The sequence below is a fragment of the Rousettus aegyptiacus genome, unplaced genomic scaffold (assembly GCF_014176215.1).
Source record: "Rousettus aegyptiacus isolate mRouAeg1 unplaced genomic scaffold, mRouAeg1.p scaffold_m13_p_9, whole genome shotgun sequence".
Taxonomy (NCBI): domain Eukaryota; kingdom Metazoa; phylum Chordata; class Mammalia; order Chiroptera; family Pteropodidae; genus Rousettus; species Rousettus aegyptiacus.
The window spans coordinates 86,209,976-86,219,896 of NW_023416312.1; the positions used below are offsets into that span (position 1 = coordinate 86,209,976).

Here is a 9,921-nt window from a genome sequence, read left to right on the forward strand (position 1 = left end):
TGAAGGAAGTAGAAAGGACAACATCTTCTCTCCTTCTCAAAATGAAGGCATAAAGTACACTCTAACCTTTAACAGCATATGACTATAACTAACATGATGGGAAGTCAGAACTTTTTTCCTCCTTTTGGCTTTTTTTCTTTCAGCATAAATACTGCTCTGCTGATTAGAAAGCTAAGAAAGTGGGTAGGTAGAAATATATAGCTCATTCATCTAAAGGAATATTCAAGTAATGCAGACAACACAGTGCACAGTGCTCGATTCTGTTACACTTAAAGACAACCAGGTCCTGACTCATATTTTTCCCTTTGGCTTTACTGAGATATAGTTAAAAAATAAATTTGTAATATTTTTAAAGTATACAACATAATAATTTGATTACATATACATAGTCAAACAATTACCACAATCAAGTTAATGAACAAATCCACCACCTCTCATACATAACTTTTTTTATACAACACAGTATTACTATTGTCACCATACTGTACATTTGAGCCTCAGAACTTATTCATCTTCTATCTAGAAGTTTGGATCCTTTAACCAACATCTCCTCATTTTCTCCACTTCCCAGTCCCTGGCAATCACCTTTTACTGTTTCTATAAGTTTAACTTTTTTTTTAGATTCCATATATAAGTGATACAATACAGTATTGTCTTTCTCTGTCTCCTGACCAATGTTATTGAAGTGTAAATTCAATACCCAAACTCCATAAGTGACATGAAGAACACTGGGGAAGCGGGAGGAATTCACACTAGACAGACATGGGCAGTCCCAAAACTCAGTGACCTTGGACAGCTACAAGGTCAAGACAGTTTTTTTTTCACAGTGATTTGTACAAAGTTTGTTTATGAAAGACATTTAAAAGAAGGCATTCAGTTATAGACAAGGTAAACATAGTAGCAAAAAATAATCTCCAAAGTGAGCATTTACCCAATAATTTGGGTTAAAATGATATAAAAGGCAGACCGTTTGGGCCTTTCTTGGACTTGAAGAAAATTTGTAGATAAAGAAACTGCGAAGGAAGGAAGGAAGGAAGGAAGGAAGAAAGGAAGGAAGGAAGGAGGGAGGGAGGGAGGGAGGGAGGGAGGAAGGAAGGAAGGAAGGAAGGAAGGAAGGAAGGAAGGAAGGAAGGAAGGAAGGAAGGAAGGAAGAAAAAAGGAAGGAAGAGAGCCTCTTTTCCCATAGCCTTCTGCCAAACAGATTCTGTTGCTAGGTAAACATAAGCTGCCAACAATTTCCGTACCAATATATGCAGCAAATTATAGCTGAGAGGAAGCTTGCTAGCTTATGAAACAGATGGTAGATTTGTGTCATGGCCCAAGAAAAACAGGGTTTTGCCACAACGAGCCATTGCAAGTCTCCCTAACAATTCCTAGCCTAATAAACACTCTGACTTTTTATGTTGTTAACTTGGACGAGAGTAGAATCATGTAGAAAAGAAAGAATCAAAAGGAATGACAAAGATAATACTCTTTCAAAGTTGAAATTATTAGTTTTAAACTTTGTGTTTAAATATGCGATAACAGCAGAAAGTAAGCCAACATGGCTTGTAATATATCCCTCAGACTTACCATCTGGATTGAAGTCAAATTTAATAAGCCCAGCTACATCAACTCCACTTCTCTGGCACTATAACATTTAAGAAAGGCTGGTCAAACAATTAGGCGTGAAAATAAGAGGTCCACTTCTATGAACTTTTGCAACTAGAGACTATATCCATGCTTGTTGCATTTTTGTAAAAAGAAATTTCAGCAATTTAAGGCCCTTGCAGCCCATATTTCTCAACCAAACTAAAGTGATGTTTGTTTAATAAGCAACTGGTTCACAACTGGACTTCAATTGTCCCACCACATCCCGGAACAAACTGTTGAACCACACTTAGATCCACACTGACATCTGCAGGTAATTGAAACAGAACTTCTATGAATCAAATTCTAGACACAGAACTCTCAAACCAGTCATCACAGTAGTGTGTGACCCCGTAAAACTTAAATACCCTGAATGACAATTTATTTCTTTAAAAAATACTCTCAAGGTCTAAGTGCTTTCATAGACTAAAATATTATATATAGAGTATGAGATGAATTATGTAGGGGAAAAAACCATAAACAGATAGCTATTTATTCATACTGTAATTATGATGGTTTTTATTTTCAGTTTAAACTTTTTTTCTATTTTCCATTACTTTTAATATACTTTCCAGTGAACACATAGTACTTTTACAATAAATTATTAAAAATTTGCTGCCTATATTTTAACCTCAAATCCTTAGTTATCCTAAATCAATTTGTATTCACATTCATTAAAGCCTTTTTTTTTACAAAAACCCTGCAAAATGTTGTTTTACTGTAGTAAAATGCTGTTATGCAGTATGCTTATTTACATAAATTATCAAAACTCTAAGTACAAAGATAAAGATAAAACAGATTTGTAGCACACTCAAGCTGCTCTAGTCTAATATATGTGATTTTTCCATAGCGCCTTTCAACTTAGAGAAATTTCAAAGTAACATTTATTGGATCAATCTGTAATTACAGAATTAGAGAAAATAGGATCTACCAAGAAGTTCCTTTTACAATGACTATCTCGGGGAAAGCCTGTTTTTCTGGGTTTGCAAAATCGAGTGACTCACTCAAGTTCTGAGGTAAAAAAATCAACATTTGAAGAAAGCTTTATTCTGCATGTTAAAAATTAAGTGTAATAGGAAAATATATCAAGGGTTTCTAGTGATAGAAAAAAAATACAACTGCTTAAGGGCTCATTAACAAATTCAATCAACAGGCACTCATAAATATGCAGTCCCTCAACTTACAAGTGTGTTACATTTCAAAAATAAATTGATGTATTTACTTTTTGGTGCACAGAATGCGTTTTCTTGAAGAAACAGTGACGGTAGTTAGGGTCCCCAGTTAATTCACAAAAGTAAAGTTAAAATGCTGTAGGTTTGCAATAAAATTGTAGTAAGCAGTTTTAACAATAAAATCAAACAGATGTTAGAATAATTTTAACAATAAATTATTTTTCAGTTTTCTTGTTTTGGTGCATGAGAAAATAATTGCAGAAAGATAAGAAAGAAGGACATTTTCAAGCACTTTAGATACTAACATCTAATTGCTCTTTTAAAACATGCAGCTTTTATTATTTTTGTTTTATGCTTACAGGTCATGCTTAAGGTTTTACTTTAGTTAACAAATGGTTGTAAGATGGAAATTAAGGAGAAAAATTAGGAGACAGATTTTGCTTTGGAAACTGGGTAAGAATTGAAACAGAAAGAGGGAAAGAGAACTAAAGAAAACATGGATGTAGACTATACTTCTTGCCTCCACTTTATTCATTCATTCATTCATTCATTCATTCAACTATTAAGTGGCAGGCCCCATCGCTGAGTATAAAGACCCAGTAGTTCATCCATTCGTTTATCCAACCATTCACTCTCCCCAACAAATGATCCAGATAGTCAAGCCGACTGCATATTTTAAAAAAACATATTTGCATCTACCTTACTATGTGTGAAGTTGAGTATCTTTTCATACGTTTAAGGGTCGTTAGCATGTTTTCTTCTGTGAACTGTGTATTCATGTTCTTGCCTATTTTCCTCTTAGGATTTTTAGCATTTTCCCCCCTAGAATTTAAGAGATTTTTATGTATTGAGGATATTAGCCCTTTATATAGGATATGTAAGTATTTTCTCCCAGTTTTGTTATCTTGCTTTTTAATTTGCTTATGTTTTTTGCCCTGCAGAAGCTTTTACTTTCATTTTTCATTATGTAACAGGCTATAACAGTAAAAAATAATTTTAAAAACGTGAAGTGATGTACAAAAAGGGGGCAGCTTTCTTTATAGAAGAATGCTATCTAGTAAATGTGAAAAAAATGACAGAATTAGGAAAATATCATTTTGAGTTACCATCTTAAAAATTGATTCAGGTAGGCATTATTAATGGATGCTGAAATTATTGGGGAACAGGATATTCACATGGTCACATCTTACTTTTTAAATATTAATTTAAAGGGAGAAAAGGTACTTTTACAGTGGAAAAATCTGGAGAACACTACCTTGATCAAGTGATAAAATTTGGCATCATCAATGGAACAACTGACATCATGTGTCTCCCGATGTGATGCAATGGAAATCACCTATGTGGTATTCTTGCTATTCTAATGTAAAACTGAATTTAATTGTGAAGAAAAATTCCAACAAACCCATATTCCAGGACATTATATGAGACGACTTGTCCAGGCTCTTCAAAAATGAATGTTTCATGAGTGATGGGAAAAGTGGAGGACTGTTCTGTATTAAAGAAAACTGAAGAAAAATGACAAATGAATATGCATGATCGTTGATCCTAAATTTTGGGTCCTCGATTGAAATAAAAAGCTCTAAAAGAGATTATTGCAATAATTTGGGAAATTTGAATATGGGCTGTGAATGAAATAATATTTTACTGATGTGAAATTTCTTGAATGTACTAATAAAATTGTGTTTATGTAGGCAAACATCCTTGTTTTTAGGCAATACAAGTTGAAAAGGTATGTGAAAAAGCATCTTGATGTCTGCACCTTAATTTCAAATGGTTCATAAAAATGTGTATATAAGTATAAATAAAATGTATACACATACACATATGTAGAGTAATGGGAGGCGATAGAGGAGAAGGAGGAGAGCGAGAACAAATGTGGCAAAATGTTAACAAGTGTTTAATCTTAGTGAAGGTTATGTGGGTGTTCATTGAACTATTCTTTCACTTTTTCTATAGGTTGGACATCTTTCTAAATAAAAAGTTGAAAATTAAAAAAACAAATTTGGAAATATCTATCAAAATAAGCCTAAAAGCAACAAATGAACAGGACAAAAAGAGACTCATGGACATGGACAATAGACTAGTGGTTACCAGAGGGTAGGGAGTGGGGGTATAGGGGAGGTAGATGGGGTAAAGGGGGTCAAATATGTGGTGACAGAAAAAAATCTAACTATGGGAGATGAACACACAGTGTAAATATATATATGCCTTACTGTTAAAGTGTAAAGTTAAAAATTATTGGATTTCATTAATCAATGTCACCATAAAATATAATTAATTAATTAATTTAAAAAATTATACACATACCTTTTGTCTCAGTAGTTCTGCTTGTAGGAATTTATGTGACATATGATTAATGTTATTCATTGCAGCATTGTTGGATAATAGAAAAAAATTAGGAACAATTGACATTTTCCTTCCATGGAGTACTAGCAAAATAAAATGGTTAAAAAATATGAAGCTCTTTGAGAACCTATTCCTACATCATTGTGTTTGATGAAATAAATGACCCTACCTCTTCCCTTCCCTAATCCCAAACCCTTCACAATGTGATTTTGCAGTTCCTCACATCCCTTGAATCTGGGCTACCCTCATGACTTACTTTGGTCAATAGATTATAACAGATGTATGGTTTGCCAGGTCCAAACCTAGTCTCCCAGAGGCCTTGTATGTTTCTGTTCTTGTGAAATCCTGACACCAAAATGAGAAAAAGCTGGAAGGTGAAAGATCCTGTGGTATAGAGCCAAATAATCCCAGTTGAGGCCATTCTAGATCAACTAATCCACAGTCAACTCATCAACTGATCAGCTGAGCCTGACCTTGAACAGTAGAACCATGCAACTTACACACAGAGTCATCAGGAAAAAATAAATGAATAACTATTGTTTTAAGTCCCTAATGTTTTGGGGGGTGCTACCATTTGTGTAAAATTTTGGAAAAAAGAACATATAGATATATTTGTTAGCATATCTGTGTCAGGATGCACAAGAAATTGAAAACACGATTGCTTTTGAGGAGAGAAGCTATGGTGGCTGGAAGATGAAGATGAGAAGAAGACATTTCACTGTCTGTTTTTTTCTATCTTTTGAATTTTGAAACTTGAATATATTGCCAATATATAAATAAATGAATGAAATCTGTTTCTTTTATTCAAATCATTCCTTGAATCATCTCAAGTAGGTAATGGGAAATCTCATATCCTATTGGTGAGATTATTAATTGGTACAATCTTGGTAGGATGGAGATACGGCTTTAAGGAGTGCCTATAAAATATGTAAATGCACAAACTATCTCTGGAAGGAAGCACCTGAAGCTGATAACCCTAGTTGCTTCTGAAGAAGGACCTTATGGAACTGGGTTTGAAGAGTAGAAAACAGGCTGACTTTTTCTTATATGCCCTTTTTACTCTTTGAATTTTTTACATTGAACTTGTATTACCTTTTAAAAATGAAAATAATGAATAAAATGTACATACTTTTGATCCACCAATTTATCATTTCTAAGATTCTCTCCTGCAGAAATACTTGCAAAAAAACAAAGATAAATGTATGTTATTACTTAAATATACTAATAAATTATAAAAACATAAATGACCATAAATTAAAATTAAGGATTAGTTAAGTGAGTTACAGAATGTTTATACAAGGGAATACTATACAGTTGGTTAAAATAAACCCATAAACCATCACCCAGGTCAACACAAAACATTTCAAAAGTCCTGAAGGACTCCCTAATAACCTACTTCTAGCCATTTACCTCCTATGATCACAAGCTGTATAAACCAATGTCACCATAACCCAGGACACACAGAGCATTCTAAAAAAGTCCTAAAACAGCCAGTTTGATAACTCATCAAACTGTACACTTTTTTGTATATTTAAATTAAAAGTTTAAAAATATGTATGTGTATCTTTTATAAATACGAAGGCTGTTGAAGAGTTTATTTTGTATACTTCTTTAAGGTTTGAACTTTTTATAATAAGCTTTTTCCCTAATTTAAAATGAAGAAAAACAATAAAGAAGAAAATAATTTAACACTACTATTAGATGTTAGTTTTGTCTCTGAGGAGGAAACATACACAATTGGGATTACAAATCCTAGAATTTTTGACCCACTATTTACAACAGCCACAGTTCCCTTTCCTCCTACTTCCACCCCATAGGGAGATAAGTGCTTGAAGAATTCAGACAAAGAAACACTTTGCTAGCTTGGGTTTTCACTCCAAACTTTAGTGTAGTCACCAAATGGGTTAGACTACAAATTCCTTTTGTCCAAAGTAGGCAGACCTCAGTGACCCAAACTAGAAGCTTGTTTCTCTGAGGCTATTTTTTGACTTTAGCTTTGGAGCTTTAACCACTCCTTTAGTCAGAAGAAATAAGTAAGAAAACACAAACCATAGTGAAACCACACCTAAGGGAGGCAAGAAACCTTTTTGGGTGACCAATTTGGTCCCAGTTTGCCTGGGACTTTGCTTGTTTGGGCCCTGAAAATCCCTATGAAACCCCTCGGTTCCAAACAAACCAGGACTGAGCAAACCAGGGCTCGGGTGCTGTTTAGGTCCCCGTTCGAGCCCCAAACAAGTTCCCCCTTTGACCGTCAAGGTGGTAGGAGGATGTCTTCTCAAAAGCTAAACAAGAGGTACCAGACTTCTCTTACCACACTTCACAGAAGAGCAGAATCAGAATCCCAGAAAGAGAGAATCCAAAGAGGCACCCAGAAAGAGCATTCCACACAGATTCAACAGCTTTTAACCTCTTTATACCAACAGTTCCACACACCGCCATGACCCAATACTTTCCTGGATCTGAGTTCTGATTTATATTTTAATTTGAAGAATTTGGTCATATGTACATACTATAGTTTGCTTAAGATGTTTCCTTAAATGAACTCACTTTTTCTTTTTATACTTATTTTTTAAATATATATACTTAAAATATTATTTGCTAAATTTGTTTTTATTAATTTTTTTTATTATAGTGACATTGGTTAATGAAATCCAGTAAGTTTCAGGTGTACAATTCAACAGCTAAATTTGTTTTAACAGAAAACATATCACTCTCATAAAGGAAAAATCAGTATCACATGCCACAAACAGAAGGTACAAGTTACGTATATATTAATAAATATTACCTGTACATGGAAGACTCCTCATGCAAGTTTTCCTCACGAATGTGTGGGAGGCAAGAAGCTTGGTGCTCCTCCTAGAGGGCAGTGAGTAGTTAACACTTCCCCAGCTTTCTTCCAGCTTATTCTATAGGTTAATACTCCCTGGTGATTTTCTTTCAGTGCCCTCTATTGGTTAGAGTGTGAGGTTATTCAACAAAACTTACTGAGTGATTATTATTGTTTCAGATACAGTGCTAGCTGCTGAGGATACAGAGGAGAAAATGGGGACAATTTTGTATTGTAATTGAGCAAGGGGTGGGAAAGAAGTAAAGGAGGAAGTTAGAAAATTTGGGAACAGATTCCCTTTGTCTAAAGTAGGCAGGCCTCAGTGACCCAAAGTAGAAGCTTCTTTCTCTGAGGCTACATTCAGATCTTAACTTTGGAACTTTAACCACTCCTTAGTTGGAAGAGATCATAAACCCTTGTTTACTTGTCTCTGCAATCCAACTTTTGCCCCTTCCACCTCACCCAAAGTACACATACAAAATCTCTAGGCAATCTCCTAATTATCAGGTCCAATGGGTAGTTTTCAGTCATCTTTAGTGACCTTGGAGACAACTACCTCCTTAGCTTCACTGATACGGCTGTTTTTTTCCATTTCTCTCTCTCTCTCTCTCTCTCTCTCTCTCTCTCTCTCTCTCTCTCTCTCTTTTTGCTACCCCAGCTCTCCTTCAACCTCCTTTAAAATGTTGATGCATGTCAGGATTTTGTCCTTAACCCCTGTCCTCGGTACAATCTCCCTGCTTCCACAAACACCCATAGCTTCTATCTACATAAGCTAAAGACTCTCAAATCCAAAAAGACCAAATGTAGCCTATTTCTCTCTCTGGCCTCATTTTAAAAGTCGATTGGGGTAACATATTTCTCATAATTAGCAAATTACTTGTATTTCTGTGATAGCGCCTTGATCTCTTCTTGCATGTATCCTATTTCCCTCTACCTGACACCCACCTCTATACCAAGTTTGTTCTTCAAGACTTAGCTTCAGCGTTACCCTTTCTAGGAAGCATTCCAGGAGCACAGCACAGCCTATGTTGAGTACTCTCCCTTTGTGGTCCCCTAACACACTTGAATCAGTGCTTCTAATGGTCAGTGAACTTCTATTTATTCCACTGGGATGGTCTTCTTGAAGACATGAACTTAATCGGCATTTACAGTTCCCTGCAAGGGTCTCAATAAATACTTGTAACATTGATAAATATAAGAAATCCCTAAGCTGTGAACAGTTCAACAGGAAGAGAAGCTCAGGGGTGGTATACACCAGGGGTGTTTAAAACTTGAGTATTTATATCTTCTTCTTTTTCCCTTCACAGAAGCAGCCAGGGCTGGCGGGGCTGGGAGGGCATGCAGGTTGGAGCCAGAGACGGTTGTGGGTGACAAGGCAGCCAGGGTTTGTCACTATCAACGAATGGAGTTATAAATATGGATATGGTAGACGCTGAATGAACCTTGTGCTGATTAAACTGGAATCAGAGGTATAAGTTTGAACTCATGATTTTAATAGATGAACAGATATAAACATCTGTGGATCTGCACATCTGTGCTGAGGCCCCAGTGGCAATGATTATACCCAGTCCCTAGCCTATACCTTGATTTTGAAATACTATTCTCCATTAAAAGAAATTGGGGCTCCTTAGAGAAATGGCTGATCCCAGGGACTGGGGCAAGGAAAGAATGAAACTGGATCTTCTTGTCAGAAAGTAAAACACTGCTCAAAAAATTATACAGATTTGTCCAAAAGGACATAAGAGCCAGCTTGGAGGGGCTCTCACTGTCCAAATTTGAGAGGTGAATATCAAAATAATCATGGTAATGGATTAAAGTCCACTGACTAAAATAGGAGTCAATGAGTCCACACTGATGCAAATAAATGACAGAGAAGGAACATTTTTTCTTTACAGTAGAATGCTAATACATGTAGAAGAAATGATAGAATTAGTCACCATTACGGAG

At 35.4% G+C, this 9,921-nt stretch overlaps 1 protein-coding gene across 1 annotated transcript in view; it reads right to left on the reverse strand.

Moving 5' to 3' along the window:
* PLAC1 (placenta enriched 1) overlaps positions 1-8,423 on the reverse strand; it is a 182,197-nt gene extending 173,774 nt beyond the window's left edge. The window contains exon 1 of the mRNA XM_016123588.2: positions 7,933-8,423. The gene's annotated coding sequence lies outside the window, so the exon portion shown is untranslated. The remainder of the gene's footprint in view (positions 1-7,932) is intronic.
* Positions 8,424-9,921: the final 1,498 nt, after the last annotated feature.